Raw genomic sequence first — 26579 nt, 5'->3', positions numbered from 1 at the left:
AACACTGACACTAGTCATTCTCGATATGCCCATCCAGTTTCATGCCACTTCCTGAGTTTTCATTTTGTTAATTTGAAATTGAAGACCTTGGATTCCGGCCTCGCAGAGATTTGACTTTGCCACTTGCAACTTCATTGGCCTTGAGCAAGTGACCAAACTATCTTATCTTCAAAAATTTTTTTGTAATTTTTATTGGAATATAGTTGATTTACAATGTTATGTTAGTTTCCTGTGTACAGCAAAGTGAATCAGTTATATATACATATACATAGATCCACTCTTTTTTAGATTCTATTCCCATATAGGCCATTACAGAGTATTGAGTAGAGTTCCCCGTGCTCTACAGTAGGTCCTTATTAGTTATCTATTGAATATTTTATATGTAGTAGTGTGTATATGTTAATCCCAATCTCCCAGTTTAACCCTCCCCTTTCCCCTCTGGGTAACCATAAATTTGTTTTCTACATCTGTGTCTCTATTTCCATTTTGTAGATAAGTTCATTTGTACACTTCTTTTAGAGTCCACATATAAGCAATATCATATGATATTTGTCTTTCTCTGTGTGGCTTACTTCACTCAGTATGACAATCTCTAGGTCCATTCATGTTGCCGCAAATGGCATTATTCCGTTCTTTTTCATGGCTGAGTAATATTCCATTGTCTATATGTAAACAAAATTGTTTGAGGCCTTGAAAGAGTCCTGTATTGCTATTTTTCGTCACTACCTCCCTGGGTCAGGAGCGATGTTCTCTCAGTACAGTGATGACGTCTAATATATCTACAGGTGGAGAGAAAACATGTGTGCCTTCTATTCAAATATCATGTCCACAACACTAAGAATGTATTTAGTTCAGGGAATCTTAAAATTTGTGAAAACAAGCATGTGAGTAATCAGAACCATAAAAACAACTGATGTGATCCTCAGACTGAGCGGCCAAAGAATGTCAGAATCTTACAAATTAATCCTATTAAGTCAGAATAAATATTATAATTGTAATGACTAAATTATTAATTAAAGGAATCAAGTCAATGGAAAATTAATTATTAATTATTAATATTATTAATTATTATAATTTATAGATAATAAATATAAATAATATATATTATTATAATTATTAATAAAATTAATTATTATACTTGTGGACATCCCATCATCAGGTCTCTGTGTCTAGTTAAATTATGTTTTATTACTCTCTCTCTTAAACTTAATTATAAAGACTTTACCTGAAAAAGACAAAATAGTTTGGGAGATAACAGTAACTACCACACAGTATTGTTATAAGATTTAAATGAGATAGAGAATTAAAGTGTCTGGCCCGTAGTCAGTTCTCAATGACTATGAACTACTTTTGATGCTGTGATTGTATATCTTCAGCTTGCAGCACATGGCCTGCATGTGATAGCATCTAGATAGATTTTTTTTTTTAATTAATAAGTAAACATATCCTTAGCCTTGAAAAATCCTTCAGTTCATATTGTCATCCACTGCAGGGTCAATTCCTCGTTTTATGGAACCAGGGCAATAGTGCTCAGGACCATGAGTGGGCCCTGAGGCCAGTAAAACAGGTGTTAAGGTCCGCTATGCTATTTTTTTATTTATGGGACTCGGACAGGTCACTGACTCGGGCGGGTCAGTTTCCTTGCCTGTACTTGGTGGCAGTGGGACTACATACTCTTAGGGTTGTCAAGAGGATGAAATAAGCTGATTTAATAAGTGATTTGCATGACCTAATAACCTCCCCCTCTTCCCCCTTTTTAGTGGCTGGTACCTAGCATACATTGGTACAGAAATTCCCGGGTAAGTAGATATTATGGATATTCTTTTAAATATTGCTTTTTTGGTCCACAAATAGCAAGAAAAAGACAAAATCACTAAGACAAGCTCAGTTTGTCTATGAGCACCTCTGCCTGACGCCTGATAGCAAAACCCTTTATTTTAGTTTATATGGAATGGAAAATAGAATTGCAAATCTGCCACCAACATCAGTAAAAAGATCAACTACGATTCACGGCTACTGCTCCGGTCTCCATTTTGCTTCTTTCCAGCTACGCAAATCACACCAAAGCTTCAGTCATTTCACACCTTGGTGACAGCAGCCACCCCTACCCTAAATGCTCTATTTGTCCTTAGTTATGCAGAGGATCACCCAGCTCTGCACCCCTGTCTCATTGATAGTGTACAAGGTCAGGATGAATGAAGCCATCCCCAAGCACATGGTGGAGTAACCGGACTCCCTCTATCAAGGAAGGACAAATATTCCATGTAGCTCGTAGTCAATTAAGCGTGCAGTTCTGTGGAAAGCACATTTCAGGTATTAGGGCTGGGAAATGCTAAGGGAAATAGCTCGTACCATCTTTAAAAGGCTCGGGCCATGTGCATAAGTACGGCTGGTGAAATAAGCCTGGTCTCTAGCAACTTACTTCCATTTGTGTGATTCACACTTTTCACATTTTCACACCTGAAGTGGCATCAGAAGTGGATAAACTCCATCAGCAAGGGGTCTGTGAGGTCTTCATGACCAGCACTCAGATATTTTCAGCTCAGTCAATACTCAGGAAGGATTAGGATGATGTCAATGAGGGTATTGACTTGTTTCTTTTAAGAAACGCAAGGTTCTAGCGTTCTTCAATTTTCATGAACGTCTAACACAACGTAGTCAAATTAAGTAATGAAGATAATCTGGAGACTTATCAAATCAGAATGTAACACTGGAAAATCAAAGTCAAAGCATTTCAAATTTTTGTAATTTTAGATATATTTGTGGACGTTTGTAAAGTTGTGATGACAGCAAATTTAACGTAGTGATTAACAGCATGAGTTTTAAAGTGAAATTGCTTAGGTTTGTAATTCTTCTCCATCACTTTCTAGCTGTGTGGTTTATTTACCCTCCCAGGTCTCAGCTTCCTATTCCCTAAAATGAAGATAAAAATAGTTACTCTTCATGGTCATGTTGTGATATTAGATATACATAAGGTACCTGTTATAGTAGCTGGCACTCAGTGAGGGCTCAATAACTGTTGGCCATTATTATTTTAAATTAAGGATCTGAGAGCCAATCCTCGATTACTATGGAAACCAGGTTATTACGCATGCGTTCTTGCCGCTGTCACACTCTGTGATGTGAACATGAGATGATCGGTCCCACAGGTCCAGGTCGGTCTCAGTGTTCCTGGACAACAGACTTTCATGGAATTATCAACTGTCAGGGGACATTTTAGGGTCTCCATTTGTGAAATCATCATCCGTGTCGATCAGGAGATGTCTTCCCCGCCCCTCAAGGTCTCCCATGAGCGTATTTTTCTCCATCCTTGGTGAAAGTAATCAGGGCAAAGAGAAGTGCAGGCAGTTGTTCTGACTTGTCCTTCATTCCATCACAGATAGCGACACACAGTGGGTGAGAGCATTTTGGAAGGAGCCCCCTGCACTCACCACTGTTCTCTGTCTCACTATCTCTGTGTTGCATCCAAGGTCATTCCCATGTCTGCCCGTCTGCATTAACACAAGAGGGTGTTCTCTCTAAACTCAACCTCCGAGCTCATTACTATGCATGAGGTTTGATTTCGCTACTCCAATTTGTGGACACGCCCCAACGGAACAACAACATTTAAAATGGCCATTTTGTTTGCTCTGTGCCAGCACCTACCTGCTGCTGTACATGCCAATGTCAGCTACCAACTGGTAACAAAGGGACTGACTCCCCTTATTTGCATCAAGAAAGAAGTCTGTGGTTGCCTGTCTCTACCCTGGCCAAGTCCGGCAATATGCCTTTACAGACCAAGGTTAAAGGATATTTTCCTGCCCTCTGAGCCCATGCCTCGGGCTACTAGGAAGCAGTAGATAATAGGGCTGTGAGTGACCTTGAAAATGACCAGATAATGTGAGATTTTTGCCAATATTTTCTTTCACTTTGGAGAAAACAGCCCTGCTGTCTATTTGGAAAACACAGGAGGTGAGGTATCGCTTGATCGTTGCATAAAAGCCTGTCTGTGCGATGCCCAATTTCTGTTCTCAGAATATCTTTTTAGAGCCAGTTAGGGCTTTGGGGAAAGTATGGCAGAGAGAGGATTTCATGCAGCGCAGCTTTCAGCACCACTCTTTATTTTTGTCGTTCTTGGTGGAAGAGCTTCCAGATTCAACATCTGCCGTCAGTCTTTTTTGTGAAATGAAGTTTCACGTGGAAGAGAAACATTCTTTTTTTTAAATCAAAAGTAAGGAGATAAAAGCAACTAAATGCTGTTAGGAGGCAAAATGATTGCTGAAAAATTCAGCTTGCAGGTCTGAAGCTGGGACCTGCCATCACAGGGGATGGGATGTATGAACAGAATGTCTTTGCCGAGTATTTTAATTGAACGTTTTTGAAATGAGACTAAATGTCAAAAAAGCAAAAATAAAGGCGAAAGCAGGAACTCCTGAAGTATCTTGTAACTCCCTGGGAAAGTGTTCCAGTTTTGAGTTTGTTAAAAGCAGCTTCCTGGAGTTACCCTTCTCTCAAATCCTTCTCTTCCATCAAAAGAGGAAACAAAACACAAAAATAAGAGCTGGATGAGAGCCCCCAGGGCCCTGCTGCAAACATCTTGGTCCCAGTTCCCTTCACTAGCTTCCCCGGCTCTTGCGTGGCCGGGCCCCCTTCTGCAATGTTCTCATGGGTTGTTTTCCATCCCGTGTACACGGGACGGCATCCGTGTCTCCTTCCATCAGTGGAGCCAAGAATTGGGTTCCTGGTCGCCCAGCAACAGCACCTCTGCTTTCAGGGTAGCCCAAGACACGAAGATGGCTTCCACCTTCTGAATTTCATGAATGATGAACACAGAATGCATCTAACCCTATGAAGACGACTCCAGGAGATAGAAGAGCTTCACGGAAGGAAAGGAAAGGTCCCTGCAGGCGTGAGGAGTGGCCACCACCTGTTTCTGGGCAACAGCACCTACCCAGAAACCACCCAGCCCTGCGGCACTGGGGTCTGAGCTTTCCTGGAGAAGGAAAGCTCCTCATAAGGTCTTCACGTGACAAGCAAACGCAGGGAAAGCGAATGGGGGGCCGTAACACAGGCATCTGTAATGTTATTCATCTTCAGCCCCAGACACGGATTAAGAGCCTGCTGCCATCTGATAGGATTCTGAGCCCAGCCCATGCTCCTGATTACAGGAGGCGCCCTTTACTGAGAATGCGTTGCGGGGAAAAGGGAGCCCGCGTCCTAGCAGCTTGGGGCGTCCTCAGAGACACATCTCCACCACCGGGGCGTGCCTCCACCTGCTGTGCAATGAACGGGAGTGGAGGGGAGGCCAGAGGAGGGAGCAGCCCCCGTGTACCTGCACAATACCAGGGCCTCTCCCCGCACCTTCTCCTGCCCCAGCAAGACACCAGAGCCCACCTCCTGGGGGCCCTGATTCCTGGAACCCCTTCTTTTCTTGATCTTTTAAAAAGATGTTTTTAACAAGAGACCTGTACTTTCCCCACCTGTCCTTCCAAATCTATTTCAATTTTCCTCTTAATCATCCCTCCAGAACTGGAGACTGTCAGTGTTTTCAGGGACTTTTACACACAAAGGCTTTCAGGACCCTATAGCCACTGGGAGGAAGACAGCCTGCCTTAAGGTGCAGTGTAGCTAAGGGTTTCTCCTTCTTTCCCTTCAGAGACACCCACATCTTCCTCCCTCGGGGACAAGGGCTTCTCTGAGCAGAAAGGAGCGAGGCTTGTACAGATTCCGTCATTTTCCTTCGGCAAGATGTAGTTTTCCAAGAAGGAATTACAGCTGTCTTACTCACGGGTTCCAATGATGTTCTCTAAAAACAAAAACAAGCTAATGGAAAAAAATTCCACCCCAGCAGAACAGAACCTGCCTGTCAGCCAGCATCTTAACCCCTCTTCCTGCCTGGCGAGCAGAGCTATGTGAAAGGCATCGGAAAAGGGATTTCTGCCAGCCAAAGTGTTTCCAAGTTAATGTCAAGAGATTAGGAGATTTTAAGAACTCTGGGAAACCAGAGCCGAGAATCACAGGAAAGAAATACCATCCTCTGTCTCTCTGTCTCCGTCTCTCTCTGCAGGGGAGGGGAAGAGGGGAAAGACTACGTACTTAAAGCTGCGAAGTGTGTAGGAGCCTGAATATTTTAGCGGAAGCATTAACTAGCAAGACTTCGAGAAGGAAGAGCGAAGCTCATTTGTCTAGGAGACCCGGGACAGCAGGGGGTGCACCCTCTCCGTGTCCCACCCCTGCTCCTTCCTGTAAGAGCTGCACTGAGGTTCTCTGATCGCGGATCCCAGCGAAGACCCCTTACAGACGCAGCCCGAGTGCTGCCGTATCACCACACCACACGCTCGGTCCACACTTTTTTTTTTCCTTTTTTCTTTATTGGAGTATATAGTTGTTTTACAACGTTGTGTTAGTTTCTAGTGTACAGCGAAGTGGAGTTCCCTGTGCTATACAGCAGGTTCTTATTATCTATTTTATACATATTAGTGTATATATGTCAATCCCAATCTCCCAGTTTATCCCACCACCACCACTTTCCCCCCTTGGTGTCCATACGTTTGTTCTCTACATCTGTGTCTCTATTTCTTGGTCTTTTGTAGAGACATGGATGGACCTAGAGGCTGTCATACAGAGTGAAGTAAGTCAGAAAGAGAAAAACAAATATCCTATATTAATGCATATATGTGGAATCCAGAAAAATGGTACAGATGAACCGGTTCGGTCCACACTTTTATTTGCTTATATCTTTCAAAGGATCAAAGGCCCCTTCAGTCCTTCCTACATAGTTTGGAGGGAGGGTAGGGTGGATTCTTGCTTTGGCACGTGGTCTAGCAACCACCCTTTAAAGAGATGTGGGAGAGGGGATTAAACCCAAAGGCCCAGGCATGACGTGCCTCTTGTAGCTCTGAAACACATAGGAAATTCCAGACTAATTTGTTAAAATGTGTCTTTCATTGTACATTACTTTTTTTTTTTAAATAGACTTTTGTTTTCAAAACAATTTAAGGTTTACAGAAAAATAAGTGGAAAGTACAGAGAGTTCCTCTAACGATTGCGTCTCTTGTTTCCTGTATCTGATGCTCTGGCATCAGGGGCCTGGCTGACCCTGGAGAGACCGCCCCCCCCCTCCACCAGCGTTGGTCAGTTCTGGAGAATAAACGACTCCTTCCAGATGCAAACCCCCGGTCCAGGGTCCACACCCCGACCCACCTTCTCCTCTGCCGAGCTCCCCGCTCTGGACAGTTCATCACACCATGGCAGGTCCTGCACAGCTAGGGACAGTCCCACGACCCAGAGCCTACCGGAACCACTGAGACCAGCTGATTCTAAGCCTGCCTACCCTGCCTTGTTGTTCCTTCGTATGGAAATTGTAATAAGCCCCTTGCTGGCAGCTCCGGCGTCTTCACAGACCCCAGTGCTTCCCATGGTTCAGGGAGGAGAAGCACCCTCTGCTCTTGGGAAATGTAACAGACTATGGTTCAGTGGCAATCGTCTCCTGGTCTGTTGGCCTTGCTTTATCTAAATTACAATAAAACCTATATTTTCAAACGTTTCCCCGTACTCCATTGCATTTTCCCTATTATTAATGTCTTGCATCTATTGATAGTCGTGCCTTTTCTTCCTCAGTCTGTTGATGTGACGGATTACAAGAGTTGATTTCAGGATGCTGAGCCAGCCTTGTACATCTGGGGTAAATCCAACTTGGTTGTGCTGTGTAATTCTTTCTAATCATTGTTAGATTTCTTTTCCTAGAATTTTGTCCAGGATGTTTGTATCCATGCTCATGAAAGATATTAGCCTGCAGTTTCCCTTTCTTGGAATGGCTTTGGTTTTGGTATCAGCATGATGTTCGCCTCCTGGAATGAGTTAGGAAGTGCACATTACTTTCAACCACAGCCAAGATCATCCCTCAGTGGGACACGCCATCCACAGGAGATAGACTTTGGGTTGCATTTGTAGTAACAGCAATGTGTTTACGCTTCACTGCCCATCTTTTCTTTTCAGCACCTGGACTCCAAGTTAGAGGCTGTTGGGGATCCCTCGTGCTCCCCGGAAGTTCAGAGCTGAGGGTGGGCTTGCGATGGGCGTGCTGGCCTTCTCGGTGGACAGCGCGTGGGCTGTCACCTGCAGTAAGGTCAGGCCTCCTTGTCCTGAGCTCCCGGCTCTGAGAACCAGGCCAGGCACCTGGGTGATGCTCTGACTTGACAGGTGGGCTCCTCGTGGTTAAGAGACCACTGGCTCAAGAGGTCAGGGCTGAGAGAAGGACGTGAGATGAGAAGCAGTGCTGTTTATGCAGCACAGATGTCACGCGCTCCGATACCCTCAGCTCGCCAAAGGCTGCAGAGCCAGGGCCCCGGCATGAAACACCGCTGGCCGTTCCTGGTGTAACCTGGAGCAGACACAGGGCCCTGGAGCAGAGCCAGGAGTGTTATGGGGACCAGGGAGGAAGGATCAGTGAGGAGACCGGGGAGGAGGCGCAGCTGTGCTCTCTAGCTCAGTCTAGAACTCTACATTTTTGTTGAGTGGCCTTTGGCTTCCCAAATCTATCTTTGAAGTCAGCCCTCTAAAATGTTTCCTAATGGTTCCTTTCCAACAAACAAACAAAAATCAAGAAGGAGGTCTTCTGGCCAGTTATTTGCTCTTCTTACACCTCCCCTCCCCCACCCTCACATCACAATGTGCTCCTGTATCCCAAGATGCTGCCCACCTGCCCCAGACCCTAACCTCTAGGTTGCACAGCAAACGTGGGTGCTTTGGGCTCAGGGGCGCAGTGGTGAGTCAGAACCGTGTGCCATGAGCCAAGCAGCGTGGGCGTAGACAAATATCAGCATTTATTAGAGCAGTTTGCCAACTACTGAGGTTGATTATAGGGACAATGGTGAATAACCGTGTGTGCGTGTGTGTGTGTGTGTGTGTGTACACGCAGCTGTGTGGGATGGACTGAGTGCCACTTCAGCTCTATAGTATTTATTCTAAAGAGGTCTTTAAAGTGCTTTTGGAGTGGCTCGCATTAAAAGGCACTCCTGCCATGGGGCTGTTAAGCCCTCAGATTAAAGCAGCGAGTCGCGGAAAGCCCCTGGTAAGGCTGCCCTGGATGAGAGTGGGATCCTGTCAGAAGGTGTGAGTGGCCTTTCCCTTTGGGTCTGAGAGCTCTGGGTCCTTAGATACCCACCAGTAGCCCCATGCTTCTCCTGAACTTCCTCCAGGAAAAGCTCTTCTCAGGAGAGTTGACCTCATTCAGTGTCAGGTACCCAAGGCTGATCTGATGTAAGTAGAGCCCTTCCAAAGGCGTGAGACCTTCATCCCACAGAATGAACCTCTAATGTGAACTCATATCCCGTAGCAAACGGTGAAGGTCATTTGAGAGTTTTTATTATTTCCTGGCTATTTTAGAGGCATCAGGGGCATCTGGTATTTCCTCAAGTCCCCGCGTAGAAGTGACACCTGCTCTCTCCACCAGCTAAGTCCTGATATTTGGATTCTGGCAGCAGAATGCAATGACTCCAGCGCTTTATTCTCTGACAGGTTGTAGAATATTGTTCCCTGATGAGTGAACCACATTCAGTTTGCTTTTCTGAAGTGGGTCGGGTGTACGGAGCCAGTCAGAGAGCACACCCGTTCAGAAATGGCTGTCTTATTACAGAGCATCTTCAGAGAGACTGTTGGGGAAATAGAATGCCCATTTTATCACCTCGTAAGCACATCTCAGCAATGATATCAAGTGCTTAAATAGAATTCTTTTTGCTAATAACTGGAAATAACCCTTTACAAAATAGAATGTCAGACCCATTAAGATTGAATATGTAAAGTGGTGGGAGCATCCTGTAAGATGCACTATTTGTGAAGGTTATCACAATTGTATTAACTAGCAAAATGAACAATTCAACTGCCTGAGGACATTGTTGCCAACACAGTGCAAAGAATAGCATGTGATGTATTAATCCTGCTGCACTAATGCCATTTGGGAGTGTAGGGGCTATTTAGATTTCACAGGAAGTTGAGTCTCAAGATGAAAGGTGATTCTGAAACACCAACTTTTGTTATCAGCAGCACAGAGCAGTGTTTGGGTAAATTTCCTCGTGTGTTTCCGTGGACGTGGCGGTTACCAAGAAGCTGTAAGGCCGCGTGCCGTTGCCACACTTAAATCTAATCCTAGAATACTCAGTCCAGTACTTTTGGTTATATCAGGAGGGTAATAATTCCTATTTCTCTACAGTATATGAGTGCAAAGCTTCAACTCGCATTGAAATCTGACACAAGCCTTAATCAAGAGCATACAAAATTTCATAATCATGCACTGAAAGAAACTGATTACTTCCTATAGGTTTATCTTATTAATTCATTTAATTCATTTTATTTCAGGGAGGGAGGAAGGAAGGCAGGGAAGAATGAAGGCAGGGAGGGAGGGAGGAAGGAAGGAAGGAAGGGAGGAAGGGAGGAAGGGAGGAAGGAAGGAAGGAAGGGAGGAAGGGAGGAAGGGAGGAAGGGAGGAAAGGAGGAAGGGAAGGAAGGGGGGAATTCCTACTTGTTCCCTAAGCACCCCAAAGGGCGATGGCTGTAGACAAGAGTTGGTGATGGTGTGAGTGCCACTGTGCTAACCCCATGGCACGCCATCGGGGAATACGCCAGCATCGCTATAGCTTTCTCTGAACAGTGCACTGCACAGAGAAGCTTGGAAATTCCTTGTAAAACTCATGCTTTCTATTTCCTTTTCTCCTTTCCTAATGGACCACAGGGTAACTATCACTCAACAAACAGCAACGAGGTTGAGTAGGCAAGGTAAGCACACGTGGTCTGATACCGACACAGAGCTTTAGATTTTTCACCTTCGAGGTACCCTGGAGATTCTCTTAAGTGATCTTCTCATCATAAAGATCAGGAAATGACCATGTAGGTCTCCTAAGACCAAGCCCAGAGTCCTTCCAATCACATAGACAGAAGTCCAAGGAGAGAATTTAATTTTCTCTGGCTCCTTTGAACGTTTCTCTGCACTTCGTTTTATCCAGGGAGTCAGAAGTATCCCTCCCACCAGGACAGACAATGGACCCATGGGCCTGGGGCCCTGTGGGCAGCTGCAAGGCAGGGCAGGCTCAGGGACTGGGTCAGAACCCAGTTCCTTTTCCTCTTTACCCGTGTGCTTAGTGCAACCGCAGGCTTAACTCCCTGGACATCCAGGGAGACGTGACCTCACTCCCACCCAAGGACAGTCATCTGGACACTGGCTTTTCCCATCCCCCGTGATTATGAGACAGCTCCCACCTGGGATCTGGGGACTAAGCCTGAAGCCTGTGCTCTCAATTGTCCCAGCTGACTGGAGCCTGTTTCTGTTACTGGGACTCTATCAGCTACCCCACATGTGTTTTCTCAGGGTCCCCCTGAGTCTGTGTGTCCACAGCGTTGTTTGAGGACCACACGGGATGCTTTGTGGGGAGGACCGTGTGTCATCAGTGGCGCTGCATGTTCTACAACCGCCTTTCGGCCGCACCCTGTACGTAGCATTTTCAAGGCTTTGAGAACTCCTGCAGAAAATAACCCAGGTAACCTCAGAGTCTGCCAGCCATAGATGACAGCGTAAGACCTGTCTTCATGTCTCGTTAGCAATCTCCCCTGGGACCGCTGACTCTGAGGGAAAGTGTGTACTAAGGCCGAGGGGTTTGCACAGAACATTCTGGAGCCTGCACTCATCACACCCCCAACGGTTAATGTCACACATTTTCCACTAAACCACGAACAGGACAGCTTTATCTCCTCTCCTGAAACGGTGGACAGACAGGCCTGCTGTGTCTTCGTCTTTATTTTAAAGTCTGCTGACAGAAGTGTCCCATCCTGCACGTGCAGCCCCAGGTGCAGCACCCTAATACCCCCCGAGGCTGGTGTCTTACAAGCACCCAGCGCAGGGAGAGGCCTGCGTGGGGGGATGGGTGATTTAACAGCAAGGCCTCCCCCTCCCCCCAGCCGGAACACGGGCCTGGAGCTGGGCATCCTTACAGCACAGGGCTAAACCCCGGCTGCTGACCCCTGATCACAGACAGAACCGGGGCGGGGGGCGCTTTATCATAGTGTCCCGCCGCCAAAGGAACGGGAAAATGTCTGCTGGGTGTCTTCAGAGCAGTGTCTTGAGCGAGTATACTTTGGTTACACTCTGTAAAGGAAGAAAGGTAGCTGTGTCTCAGGTCCCTTGTGTTGAAATGTCAGCCCAGACCAGTCTTGACTGCAGCCTTCTACAGAGTGATCTGGGCTCAGACGGAAGATCGTTGTGGCCGCTGGCCTCCCGTGGGGGTCCTGTCCTTCACTGCTGGGGGTAAAAGCAGTGCTTATTTTGAGGCAACCTTTTGCATACTAAATATTGTCTGTTTGAGGAGGCCCGACAGTGGCAGAGAGTTCGCGTAAACCCGAGAACTTTCGGCAGCTGCCTTTGTCTGAAGCACAGGCAGCTTTTGTAACTTCCAGGAGTTCTGTGGCCTGTGCTAAAGCCACCTGGTCAGTCACTTGGAAAGTGTAAATAAGGGGCCGTGTTCTTTGAAGCCAGATGCGTGCATATGGACGAGGTTCAGCTCAGGCGACTTGCTTTCTAAATGAAATGTCACTAGAGACTTTAGTCTCAGGAATGACGCCATGAAATACAATGTAGAATAATAGAGGGTCACCTCATTCCCTGGGCGGCTCCCGGAGAGAGCTCTTACTTTCTGAAACCCAGGCGATGCCTAAACTCTACATCTGATCTGCTTTTTCTTCTCTTTTCCACGTTCAGTCCCCGTGCTTGACAAGCCTCGGTTTGGATTGCCATTGAGGCAAGAGATCATTGGCTTGACAAGCATTAATAAACAACATCTACACTTTATATTTATGAAGAATTTCGCAGAGTTTGAGCTGGTCTTCATGGAAGAGCTCTCTGAGGTCGTGGAGATGGTATTAATGCCCAGTGATCTTAGCACGTGTGCATGTTCACCTGTCCTAAGATTGGATGAGGCACCTTATCTAATTTTCTCCACAACCCTATGAAATAGACACCATGGGGAAAACAAAGTCAAGAGAGGTTATGTAATAGACAAGATCAGCACATACCATGAGCTATTTTTTTTAACTTTTATATTGGGGTATAGTTTTTTTTTTTAATTGGAGTATAGTTGCTTTACCATGTTGTGTTAGTTTCTGCTGTACAACGAAGTGAATCAGCTATATGTATACCTATATTCCCTCCCTCTTGGACCTCCCTCCCACTCCCCCCACTCCGCCATCCCACCCCTCTAGGTCACCGCAGAGCACCGAGCTGAGCTGCCTGTACTGTACAGCAGGTTCCCACTAGCTCTCTGTTTTACACATGGTAGTGTATGTATGTCAATCCTAATTTCCCAATTCGTCCCACCCTCTCCTTCCCCCCACTGTGTCCACATGTCCATTCTCTACGTCTGTTTCTCTATTCCTGCCCTGCAAATATTGATTAACAATGTTGTGATAGTTTCAGGTATACAGCAAAGTGACTCAGTTATACATATAAATGTACCTGTTCTTTTTCAAATTCTTTTCCCGTTTAGGTTGTTACATAATATTGAGCACAGTTCCTTGTGCTATACAGTAGGTCCTTGTTGGTTATCCATTTTACTTATTTATTTATTTTTTAAATAGATCTTTATTGGAGTATAATCGCTTCACGATACAGTGTTAGTTTCTGTTGTGTAACAAAATGAATCAGCCATATGCACACGCGTGTCCCCATATCCCCTCCCTCTTGAGCCTCCCTACCCTCCCCATCCCACCCCTCTAGGTGGTCACAAAGCACTGAGCTGATCTCCCTGTGCTATGTGGCTGCTTCCCACCAGCCAACTATTTTACATTCGGTAGTGTATATATGTCCACGCTACTCTCACTTCGCCCCAGCTTCCCCCTCCCACCCTGTGTCCTCAAGTCCATTCTCTATGTCTACCTCTTTATTCCTGCCCTGCAACTAGGTACATCAGTATCATTTTTTTTTTTTTTTTTTAGATTCCATATATATGTGTTAGCATACGGTATTTGTTTTTCTCTTTCTGACTTACTTCACTCTGTATGACAGACCCTAGGTCCATCCACCTCACTACAAATAACTCAGTTTCGTTTCTTTTTATGGCTGAGTAATATTCCACTGTATATATGGGCCACATCTTCTTTATCCATTCATCTGTCAATGGACATTTAGGTTGGTTCCATGTCCTGGCTATTGTAAATAGAGCTGCAGTGAACATTGTGGTGCATGTCTCTTTTTGAATTACGGTTTTCTCAGGGTATATTCCCAGTAGTAGGATTGCTGGGTCATATGGTAGCTCTATTTTTAGTTTTTTAAGGAACCTCCATACTGTTCTCCATAGTGGCTGTATCAATTTACATTCCTGCCAACAGTCTTGCTATGGTTTTAATTTTCATTCCCCTTTACTTAATGTTCTCTGATGTTTCATATGCTCATTGGATATTTGTATTTCTTTCCGTATGAAGTGTCTGTCCAAATCTTTTGTTAAGATTTTATAATTGCTTGTTTGTTGCATTATAAGAAACTTTTATATTTTCTAAATACCAATCCTTTGTCAGACATGTTTTTTGAAAATATTTTCTCATTCTATGGCATGCCATGTATTTTTAAGGATGTATTTTGATATGCTGGTGCTTTTACTTTTGATGAAGTATAATTTGTCACTGTTTTCCTGTAATGTTTATTGCTTTCTGTATCCTGGCCAAGAGACTGTTCCTCCTCCATGTCATGAAGAAGTTCTCCTGTGTTTTCCTCTAAAGTCTTCATAACTTCAGCTTTTATATTTAGGTTGTGTAATCAAGCTCAAAATAATTTTGTGTACATGGTGGAGCATGGATCAAAGTTTGTTGTTTTTTTTTTTTTCCTACGGGTGTGCAGATTTACCATCACCATCTTTAAACGGACTTTCAATTTCCTTTGGATTGCTCTGGCACCTTGGTTGAAAATCAAATGACTAAGTTTGTTTCTATTTCTGGGCTTTATGTCCTGTTTATACTGTTCTATTAATTTATTTGTTCTTCTTCATGCTTGAAAAATCACATTGTCTTGATTACTATAGCTTTATATTGTCTTGAAGTCAGATAGTATATAGCTCCTCATTTATTTGGATCTTCTTTAATTTCTTTCACCAATGTTTCTTTTTAATTTTTTTGTGTAGAGTTCTTATATCTCTTTTGCAAAATGTGTTCCTAAGTATTTTATGATTTTTACACTATTAAAAATGGCATTTTAAAAATTGGCATTTCCAATTGGCTGCTGATATTATATAGAAAAATTGTTTTTGTCTTGTGTCAAGATTAGCTCTCCACCCTTCTCTGGTCAACAGGATCTTAGCCAGACAATTCTCCATTTTTTATTCCTTTTCAGTTTCATGACTGCCCAAACTCTGCCTGTTTACCTATCTTTTCCACTACCAAGTAGTGACCCTTTACCTGGGCAAAGCTTGATCCAACCTCACAATCAGGAAAGGCCCCCACAGAAAATTAACTATGAAATGTGAGCTCATCTCTTAGCAATCTTTGTCCATCTAGTCTGGAGATACATAGCTAATAATATTATATAATATATAATAATACATAATATATGATATATTGTATTATTTATGTAATAATATACAATATTGTAAACAGTATTGTATATTATATAGTAGTACATATAATACATTATACTATATTTATACATTTATACAAAATATTATAGACAGAGATTAGGTGAGATTTTATGCGCTTTCTAATTGTTTTCATTGGGAGGTTTAGTCTGCTAAATGCTACTATAGCAGACACAAAAGCAGACCCAGGGCTGACATTTAAGAGTTAATATTAAATGGATTAGAAATGGAAAGAGAAAGAGAGACAGAGAGAGCTAAGAACTTGTTCTAAACCATTTCTATCACTTATCTAAAGGTGCCATTTGGAATAGATACTTGGATCTACATGGAATAGATAGAGCTGTGATAACTCACCTTCCACTGATATCCTATTATGTTTTATCTCTACTTCTTTCTTTGCTAAGACTCTTCTTATATTAATTTATGTCCTAATTTATGTACTACTAAGCCACCTTGCCTCCTTGGAGCCACCAGAGTTCAAAGCTCCATACAACTCTATTTTTTTCCTTCATCTAAGTACTTAGGATAATGTCTCCTACATATAAGCACTTGATAAATACCTGTTGAGAAAGAAGAAGAAAGGACTACTGGCTTTTACAATAAACATTTTCAAGTTAAATATTATGTTATAAAACAGATGGTCCTCATATGTGTAAACATAGTTAAATGCTTCTGTGTCCAAATTCCTTCCCAGAATTTTCTGGGATCTTGCTTTTTCAAATCCCAAATCCTGTGAGAAATCTTTCAATAAATCAGGAAAACAGGAAATGCAGTATAATTTTCATATAAAAAATAAAACTTAACAAGCGACATAGAGATTTTACCTGTTCAGGGGGATCTATTGACAACAAGTCAAAAGCAAGAGCTGATACTCAGTTGACGGTGAAGGTCAACATTTCCGTGGACCAGGTTAGGAACACAGAGAGAGAAGACATCCTGTTCTAATTCGTCTCTCATGTAGTTGTCACCATATTATGTGTTTTCTGGCTCTGTGTACTGCTAATGGTGAAGCATTCTTGCAAATAAAACAGATATTAATACATTTATATGCACAGTATATTTTGTACGACTCCTGTGAGTACTGCTCCAACGAATAGCAAGCTTTGGAAGCAAGAAAAAGAGTCCTTAATTTGGCGACTTCATTAGGAGATTCCGTGGAGTGCTATTAACCTTGCTAGCTATAGGCTACAGTTCTCTGTCAATAACTGAACAGAAGAGATAAAAAAAATAATAATATGGTTATGAAATATTGTGACATGGAGTTAGAAACTGATCTGAAATCTGAATTAAAAAGCGATAGTGATGTCAACCAAAAACCCAGTATTAGAGCAAGACAGCAAAGCTCAATGTGAAGATATTCTGGGACGCATTTAACAACGAGACCAACTTCAACACAAAATGGGGCATTTTCTATATCTGGGATATTTGTCATGAAACAAAGATCAACATTATAGGATAGGGCAATTAATCCTTTGTACTTAAGGTAATGAAATCTTCTAATATTAAATATTTGTAGTATTATCTTTCAATTTTTACAAAATTGTCTTTAGTATCAATATTCCCTGCTATTACTGCTTTTATTGCCAAACAATGTCTCTATCAAGTAGAGATCATTTCTGTATTTCCAAATATTTTTACTATTTGAATATTTTGAATATTTCTGGTTTTTATTATTTTAAAATACATCAAAATATATTTGTTAATAAGCCATGCTTTTATTATATTATATATAGTTATAATTTTTTTAAAGAAAACCTCTAAAAGGTTTAGTGAAACTCTGCCACAGAAATACGATGTAATGCCTAGCATCACAGTCACTTGTTATGTTAAAATACAAAAATAAAGAGTTACAAAAAATGAAGAGTAACTTTTAATATTAAGAATTTCTGGGAATTTTAATTTCTCTTCCTTGAATCCTCATATTTAATACTGGAGATTTAAAAACACTAAATACAGTTATAGAATCTGCAGTTTGACGGTAAGAAATTATTTATTGTAGGCATCTCTGGAACAATAGAGTCTAATATTTCTCAAACTTTTTTCAACCGTTAACCTGGGTTTCAATCAATGACAGAAGCAATGATTGCCCTTTGCTGTGTTTGTTTTGAGATATTATTTATCTCAATTATATGGATCTAAGCAAGTCAACAATTTATGACAAGATTCTAAAGCCTCTGAAGCTTGCTACCTATACAGATAGCATTCAAGAATGCTTGATTGCAGGTGTTAAAATAAAAAACAAATGACGACCAGCCTTGAAAATTCCCTGAGTGTACAATACCATTTTAGTCATACAAACAAAGCTTAATTTAGCTTATTTTGCAAGACTACCTTGACCTGGGTCATTTCTTGTTTATGCCTCTGTAAATCATGAGGAAAACTTGTGTTCCCCAAGGTTGATATGAGATAACACTAACCGATTTCCTATCATTTAAGAAAATTCTAATATTATAACCAATCACTGTGAAGAATAAGCAGTCACTGCTTTTCACTATATAAGCTGCTTTATAACAATATATCCCAGAGCTTCTTTCCTTGTTTTGGTTGGTGTGCTCCCAGGATGCAAACCATCTCTTTGGTGTGTGCACAGTAAACTTTTATTAACTATTATTTGGTGATTTATTGTTTTTACTTCTGTTATTTCTGAACTTTTGATGCACTATATAGTATTAGATGGTCCAGTGAGGCGTTCCTTTAAAAGACTGTGATTCAATTCCATGACCAGTTTTGAAAAAAATGGAGGTAAATTGAGTGTTTCATGATTTTAATGATAAAATCTTGTTTCTCTTTATTAGTTTCTTTCTCTTGGAGCATTTACTAGATTATTATCCTGGTGCAAGTCAGGAAGTTACTGTGCTGTATTCTTTTTCTAGCCCCATTTATACCAAAACAACCATCATAGTTAAGAGTATAATTTTTGAACATGAACAAGTGTAATACGAGATAGTCTGATTTTGTGGGCTAAGGTCATAGCTGCCGTACTTATTTTTTTATCTTAAGAAATGTAATTGTCTTCTGTGCATATTCATTTTATATCTAGATGTAATAATATGTTTGTCTGAAAGAGTCTGTATATTTTAAGGAAAGTTGTTTAAAACTAATACTTGGAGAGCACTGTGGAGCTTGGGAGGTAGGGGACAAGGCAAAGAGAGAAAGGGGGGGTGAGGGGTTGAGCAGAGGAGGTCAAGAGAAACGTGCAAACATTGGGACAGAGTCGGGGAGGAAGGTCCTTCAAGAAAAACACAATGTCAAACATCTGGAGATGCCAGTAAAGATGAGACTGAAACGTAGGAATCAGAACAATAAAATAGTGGTTTGCTTGGAAATAAAAATTTCACTGGAGGTAGAGACAAGACTGCTGTAAGTTGACGAGTGAAGAAAAAGGAGGTGAGGAAGTGGATGTAACATGTTCTGAGTTGGCTTCCAAGAGTTTCAGCTGTGCAGAGGAGGTGACAGGATTTCTGGAGGAGTGGAAAATCTCCACAATCTTAGACAGGATGTTAATATAAATAACACAGGCTTAGCATGGGCACTGAGTGAGGTCATGTCTTTGGAGCGTTTACTCCAGGACCACGTACACAGTAAGCACTTAATATGTGTTAAGCAGTATAATTTGTAAGTTTTGAAATCTGGAGAACAAAAAGTACTATTTCGTCATTTTTTATATGGTTTTTGTTTCTTTAATTACTTGTTTGTTGGCCCTTGGACTTTTGTGAATTGTGATTTTATACCATTTGCCTGGTTGTTTTCTATTGAGTTGTTTTTCTTTTGTTTATTATTTTCAGAAGCTTTATACAAAATATGTTTTGGTTACATACTCCTTTGTGTCTCTCCACAATGCACACTGAAAGACTCTATTTTTGACATGCTTTTACTTTTCCTTCCAACTTAGCCACCTCCTGTGCTTTCTTAAAATCCAGTGGAATTTTAGTTCCAGATGACAATTATTTTTACATTAGGCCTCTGAGTACTCAGAAATAATTTCTTGGCAGCTGCTTTATGTTTTATAATCCTACTATCTGCCATATAGTTAGACTGTACAAAGGATGTGAATTTAGTTAGTCTGCTCTGCACCCTGTGGACCCTTTCGTTCCTCTGCACTTTTAAGTTTTATTTTATGTTTCTATAAGTTTCTGTGATGTTTTCATCACTTACATACCCTTTTTCCCGGCTTTTAGAACTCCTAGAGGTGGATTTAGAACTTATAAATTTATTGTCCATATTTCAATGTTTTTTTTCAATACCCACCTTTTATTTCCTTCACACACGTTTCCTCCTTACAAATTATTTTCTCACCAAGACCCTTTATTATCCACTCACTAAATCTTTAGTCTTTTGTTTCCACAACAATATTTTAGAGCTCCAAGAACCCTTGAGAGATTTCTTTCCTTCCTATTAACTACTTCTGTCCCATCTATTTCTTCTTTTCCTTCTCTTCTACCTTTACCTCCTGCTCCTCCTCCTCCTTGGTTTCTTTTTTAATGGATTATATCTCACTTTTTGATGAGGACTATTTATTTCAAGGTTTTTCTTTTCCACTCTATTAATTTTGTTTCCATAGGGTTTTTTTCTATTTGATGTCTTGCTCTTAGGCTTTGATTCCTGTGTGTAAATGTCTGTAGATAAGAGTCTAAGGTGGATAAATTCCTAGGTGTCATCTGTTTTCTCATTTACAGCAAGGATTCTTGGAAAGAAATGAAGATTCACATTAAGAATGTCACATTTGGTGATTTCAGGAGACCAGTAGGATGGGAATTAAGTTGGAATTCACCTAGAGTTTATTTTCTAGGTTGGGAGTCTCCCCGTACCTCCCATGGTATTACATTACCTAAGACAGTACCCCAGATCAAGAGCTCCTGCTTCTGAAGGCTGCGTTCTTTGCTTCATCCCAGAGGCAAACACTGCTTTTAGTGTGTGTATCTCATTGGTGGTTGTTATGGCAGCACTGGCCCAGCTATACTCCCTGTGTGGCCACTGACAGATGTAAGGAAATCAGCGTGAGTGACTAGATTGGGAGTCAAATGATGATATCATTCGGACATGCTACGTTGAGCCTGTTGGGTGTCCAAGTAATAAGTCCAGACAGAATGTAAAACTATGGCTCTAAAGCTCCTACAGGAACACGTGTGTTGAGAGCTGCACAGGAAACCAGCAAGATGGAAGAGACAGATGATAACCTTGAAAGAAAACTTATCAAACACAAAGAAACCTTTAAGATAACAAAACTGTAAAATGCATCCTTTTAGAAGATGAAGAAATCAGGAAAAATGCGGAAAGCAATGTGGAAGCAGAAGGAATTACCATAACATGTAAAGGAAACTAGAGTGTCAAGCTAGAGGGTAGATTTTTCCCTTCAAAATATTAGGTAAAAAACCAGACGTGAAATTAAAATATAGGAATAGTTGACTCTTCTAAGATACAGACATACTGTCTTGCTTTTGTTTTTTGCTGTTCTTAAAGGATTTGTTTCTCCCACATTTTGATGTAAATTTAATCTTTCCTATATGAAGAAAGAGTCCCATAAAATGAAAGAAACATACGGATAGGAATTACCCCCAAAGTGTACTTTCATCAAGGTAGAGTAGAGGAATCTAAGTACTGTAGACATTTAATAGACACTCTATACAAACAAAGTAATGAAACTGCCTGCCTCATAGATCAAAATAAGTATAAACAGGATAGAAGTGTTGTTTGCAGCTCCTGCTGTGAGCAGGGAGCATATCTTACAGTTAGTGTAACCAGGTGACGTAGCATCAGAGGCTTAGGGTGAAACCAGAATGCAGAAAAGTAAGTGAAAGTTGGATATAGTAATGGAAAACCAGGAAGAATCATTGAAGTCAAAGAGAAAAATCAAGATGGGTGTTGAAGGTGATGGAAAACACAGATGCTCAAAGAAAAATGGGTCTATGGATTGAACATCCCCATAGACAAAATAAACAACTCAGGGTTTTTTTTTTCCCTTTAGAAGCAAAATGTATTTGTTTATTATGAGGTATGGGATATTAGATTTTCTCTGAAAGGCGTTATACCTGCTGCATGCTAGCTCTTTCTGGTTCAAGGTTTCTTCCTAAGCCTCAAATAAAATTCCATCACAATTTAAAAAGCAAAACAAACAAAAAAGGATGAACAACATTATTCTTCTATTTCTTATTTGTGAAGATTCCCTAGTCATCTAATTCAATGATATGCAAAGTTAACTATTTCCTGGCAACTTCGTTTCAAAGCATGGGGCTATCCAGATGGAAGGCTGTGAGTTTCACGACACAACAAACAACATTTCTTGCTCCTGTATTTTTTCACTGAAATCCCTGGTGACTTTGTTGTGCTTTGACTCAGCTTCCCTGGTGACTATCTGCTTCATTGCTTTCCCGTTACATCCAAACCTTGAGGAGGGGGCAGCCGCGGGAGGACTGACCCGCCTTCAGCAACACTGAGACCTGGCTGATTCCGGTTCTGCCCTCTCTTTCCTTCCAGATTAACGTCTTCCCAGGGAATTAGTATGAGCTACAAAAAGTTCCCACCAGAGTAAGACTAACCCTCACTCAGATTTTACTTGGTAAGAGGTTAAGGTATTAACCCTTCCAGCAAGTGCTTCAAAGTCCAGAAAAATAAATGAGTCAAAGTTCACATTTATGATCAGTACCCTGGAAATTTTGTTGGCAGGATCTTGCCCTACGACCTTCCACCTCATCTGATAGGCATCTGCTTTCTGTAGCCCCACGTAGGCTTATCCTTTTAGAGGGAGTATCACACCAAAATTTTAACTTTTTGATTCATGTTTCCTTAACATTGACAGAACTGGAAGTACAAATTTGGCCCTGATTTTTAGAACTCAGCCCCACTGAAATTTCTTTCAGGACAAATTAACTTTGCCCTGGCCATCTTGCTTAACTTCTCTGCTTTCACTCACTTTTAGTATCATTTCAGCTGAGTGTCTATCCGCATCTGAATATTACATCCTGATGTCTGAGACCCTCTACTCGACCCTACTGTCTGTGGTTGGTTTCACCATGGCTGTGTTTCAGATGCAATAATACTGAATAATTCTTTGGAGAACTTCTCCACCCGTTTCCTCATGGACAGTATTTGTGTCTTCAAATCAAATGGACCTCCTGAATCACCAATTTCCAATGGGTCAATTTTCTACAAGAATAGTTCATCTGTGGCCAACTTAGTGTGTCCATCTGGTTGCCTGCTTGGGTCCCCTATTGAAATGGCCATGTGTACTCAACCGTCTCCATCTTTCTTCTTTTATTGTCTTCCGCCTCCAATTCTGTCAGGCATTGTCCCCAGCGTGCCAGTGAAAAAACACTTCTCAGCAAGACCACCAGCCAGCCCTACCTTTCCAAAGCCAAGGGTCACCTTCACTCATCTTCAGCTGCACATGGCACAGCTGGTCGCTCTTTGTTTCTTGAAACTCTTTCTTGTCTTGACTTCAATCTCTCCTAGTTGTTTCCCTCCCTTGGCTGATGCTTCTTCTCGGTCTCCTTCCCCAGTTCCTCCTCATCTCAGAGATAAATGTCCCCACCTCCCGTCTCCTTTAAGTAGTCTCTTGCCTTCCTAAGATGATCTCATTCAGGGTCACACCTTTAAGTGCGTTTTACACACCAGCAACTCCCAGATTTGTATCCCCAGCCTCGCCCTCTCCCCAGAGCTCCTGTTTCCAACCACGCCCACGCCACTTGTGTAGCTAATAGACGTCTCTAAATTAACTTGCAAAACTGAGCTTTTGGCTTTTTAACTCCTCCACAACTCCTACCAAAATCTGCTTCTCTATGATTTTACATGTCTCAAGGACTGGACACTTCAAATGACTACATCGACACCTCAGGAGGTGGTCCAGCCCCCTCCCCTCCAGCACAGCTCTGGCTTTTTGCTACTTTGTAAGCTTGCTCCTATCTCAGCATTAAGAGCAGAGGGCCCTTGGCAATACTTTCTGTTGGGCTTTTAAAGGCTCAAAAAAAAAAAAAAAAACCACACACACACAACCCAAAGCCTGGTCCATATTTTTAAAGTTCTAAAACGAATCCTAAGTGACTTGCCTCGTCTCTCTCATCCACACATGCACACACTCACACCAGCTGCTTAGCCCATGGTCAAAGCCACCTTGCAGGCAACTTCGGCAGTGCCCTGCCCTGGGGAGGGCACTTGAACAGCTCTGCCTTTCTGCTGCCACAAGTGTTATATTAGAGACTCTTGTCAAATACGAGCTACAGAATGAAAAGTGTCTCCATCTCTCCCAAACTTTTTTCTTTGTCTTTCTTTAATAACATTTCTGTCCACTGGTCAATATCATTTATATGTGATTATATCAGCCATTCTTTTAGCTTATGGAGATACAAATTGGTAAGAGATGTTATCTGTGATCTGAAAGTGTTTTCTGTTTGATATTAGTTTTAGATCTCCCATTTTTCACAGAAAGAGACCTTCTCTGCCATGGGGTCATGCATCTCTAATTTTATCTGCCTTCAATTAAAAGAAAAAGATCAGTAATGAACCCAGAATGAAAAGTTTCTATAAACAACCGGCTAAGAAGGGATTGTTATCGCATTTTTCATTTTGAGATATGCATTTAATACTCTATTTCATCACTGTGGGAGGAAAATAATCTTGCCAAGGTCCAGGGCTTTGTGGCAGGGAAAATCCTGGTAAGCATTTGCCTCTTTGCAGTTAGCTGCATTACTGCAAATTCCTACAAAGGCGAGAGGCTACCCTCCTAGAGAGACAGAAAACAGTGCTCTGTGGGCAGCAATTCCATTTCTGGAACCACCATAGGAGTCACGGCTTATTGCTTTTCTCACAAAGCAGCTCAGAGGAAAGATGCTTCCATTAGACTTACCAGGAAGGTTGCTGCTGGATGGGATTCGAGGGGGTCATCCAAGCCCTTCCCCAGCATACAGGGATGACTCCACAGAAACGATTCACTGCAGATGAGAACATTCTCTGTTTAAATGTTTCCAGGGAACAGTCAGATCCACGTTGCCTGAGGACAATCAGAAATGATGCGTTCATGATTTCTCTTTATTGCCAAGGGAAAAATAAAATAGATAGATTTAACTGTAAGATAACATAAGATTGTCATGGACAGAAATGACTTCTCCTTATAAAAGCTGAGCCCATTCAGCCCCAATCAATAGCCAGGATTGCAGATGTTGGAATTTAGGCAACTTACAGCTGAAAAATAAGTGGGTAAATCCAAATATGCTTTTGTAGTGGAACCACACCTGTAATGCACACACTTTCTTTGTCTTGGTTGGGTACAGAAAATAGAAAAATGCAGTAGGAATGTAGAGACATAACCGTTTCTTTCTGTGTTTTTTAAGCCAGTATTTGTTCCTGGGATCTCTTCCTTTTGACTTTAAGCTGAACTGTCAGCCCATATATTAATTTCAGCTAACATCTTGTACAAAAATAAGGTGAGGCTGGAGTCCATCTGGAGGAAACTTATTGAAATTTGTGGACCAGGAAGTGACCACTTTTGTGATATTTACTCTCTCCTCTTCCCCTGTACAAAATTTTGCTCACAGAGCATTGACAGGCATGCAGGTTGTTTCTGAGCCATTTCCAAAAGTGAGACAAGCACAGAACTCAGACTGATACAATACCCGCGTGTCCATGACCAGCCACTAATTACCCCTGTGCTGGCCTGAAATGTCCCTGCTCTGTCTCAGAATAACACAATTCAACATGAGCAGTCATCTCTGCTTTGGCTTCTGTATTCTTGGTGTCCATTAGTTTGCTGTTTCACTAAACAGGGGGTGAAAGGAATTTGGTACAAGCTGTTATTGGAGGGATGACAGCTCTGGCAGACCTTGACAAATTTGCTAATAAAAATAAAACTATTGGAAGTTAATTAACTTTCCTTTTTAGGATAGAGAATAGAGCCCGACACATAGTAGTTGCTGAACAATTTTCACTAACTAAATGAGTGGATAGATGCACGATTATTGTAAAATTGGTGCTCCTTTATCCTTAAATGTTAGTTTTTTCCCAGTGGACGAGTTGATTAACTGTTTCGGCTGCCATTTGGACCAGGACTAATGCTGAATGAGAGAGACAGACCCTTTGATTGCACATTCTTTGAGGAATGAAATGGATTCAAGTAGCTTTTCCCTGCAAAGTTTCAGTTGGCTGCTTTTGCAGAATTTGCATGTGAGAAAATACGAAAGGATTTTGACTCACTGATCAGATTCCTTTAATTTCAGGTTCACAATGTCTTTTAATATTTTAAAAGAGAGGAAGACGGGGTGTCATGGTACAGCCATGGCTAAGACATGACTAAGACAACTAAATTATTCTCACGGGAAAGAAAGTCCTGGTGACATTAACCATGACGGTTTTTTTTCCCTTCGCCCTTTTCTCTAGTGTAGAGCCCGATGCTCGTCTTCTGATTAAGAAGAGACTGAAAATAGAGGAACATCTTCCCCTCGTGACCCAGCTGCTCTGGCTGCATCGTTTCCATCACTCTTTCTTTTCCCTTCACATTAGCCACCCTCACCTCTGTACGCGCTCACCAGACTGCCTCACTATTCCCATGTTGCCACTGGCGTCACTGCCCAAGGAGCTGGTTTTGACCCTGGGATCTGTCATCACGGCTCTCCTAGCACAGGTGCGTCTACTTCAAAGCATCTCTCAGGGGTCCTTTTACATTTTTTCATATCTAGGTGATTATCAGCCTCTTTGTTTCCTCATGAGGCCATAGTCTTCACTAGAGAAAGGACCAAGCTCTACTTTTCTCATCACTATTCCAGCTCAGTGCCTGGCCCAGAGCTGGCACTTGATAAATATTTACTGATTGAACAGATTAGTGAAGAAACTAACATTAGAAGGAGAGGTGCCATGATCTCCACCACAGCACATGTGAAGGAGAAATGCGATGGCTCCGATGAAACATTCCTTGCACAACAAGGATTAGCTGGTAAAACGTGTGGGTTCCAGAAATCTCCTTCCCCTCGAATGTATCTATAGAAAAGTCTTCATTAGAGACCTTTTTTT

General features: G+C 41.9%; 1 long non-coding RNA gene across 3 annotated transcripts in view; it reads right to left on the bottom strand.

Annotated features, from left to right (window-relative positions):
- LOC309612077 overlaps positions 1-26579 on the bottom strand; it is a 164177-nt gene that overhangs the window by 40878 nt on the left and 96720 nt on the right. The window contains exons 3-5 of one of the 3 annotated variants that reach the window (XR_014234929.1): positions 24424-24567; positions 16409-16599; positions 269-9632 (exon numbers count right to left, since the gene is read on the bottom strand). This is a non-coding gene — a long non-coding RNA (uncharacterized lncRNA). Of the gene's footprint in view, positions 1-268; positions 9633-16408; positions 16600-24419; positions 24568-26579 lie in introns of those variants that run through there. The other 2 variants (XR_014234927.1, XR_014234928.1) reach the window with 2 other exon arrangements.

The sequence above is a fragment of the Balaenoptera borealis genome (genome assembly GCF_965194805.1).
Source record: "Balaenoptera borealis genome assembly, chromosome: 15".
In the NCBI taxonomy this organism is placed as follows: domain Eukaryota; kingdom Metazoa; phylum Chordata; class Mammalia; order Artiodactyla; family Balaenopteridae; genus Balaenoptera; species Balaenoptera borealis.
The sequence above is the reverse complement of the archived record's forward strand: the minus strand, read 5'-3'. Positions and strand labels throughout refer to the sequence as shown.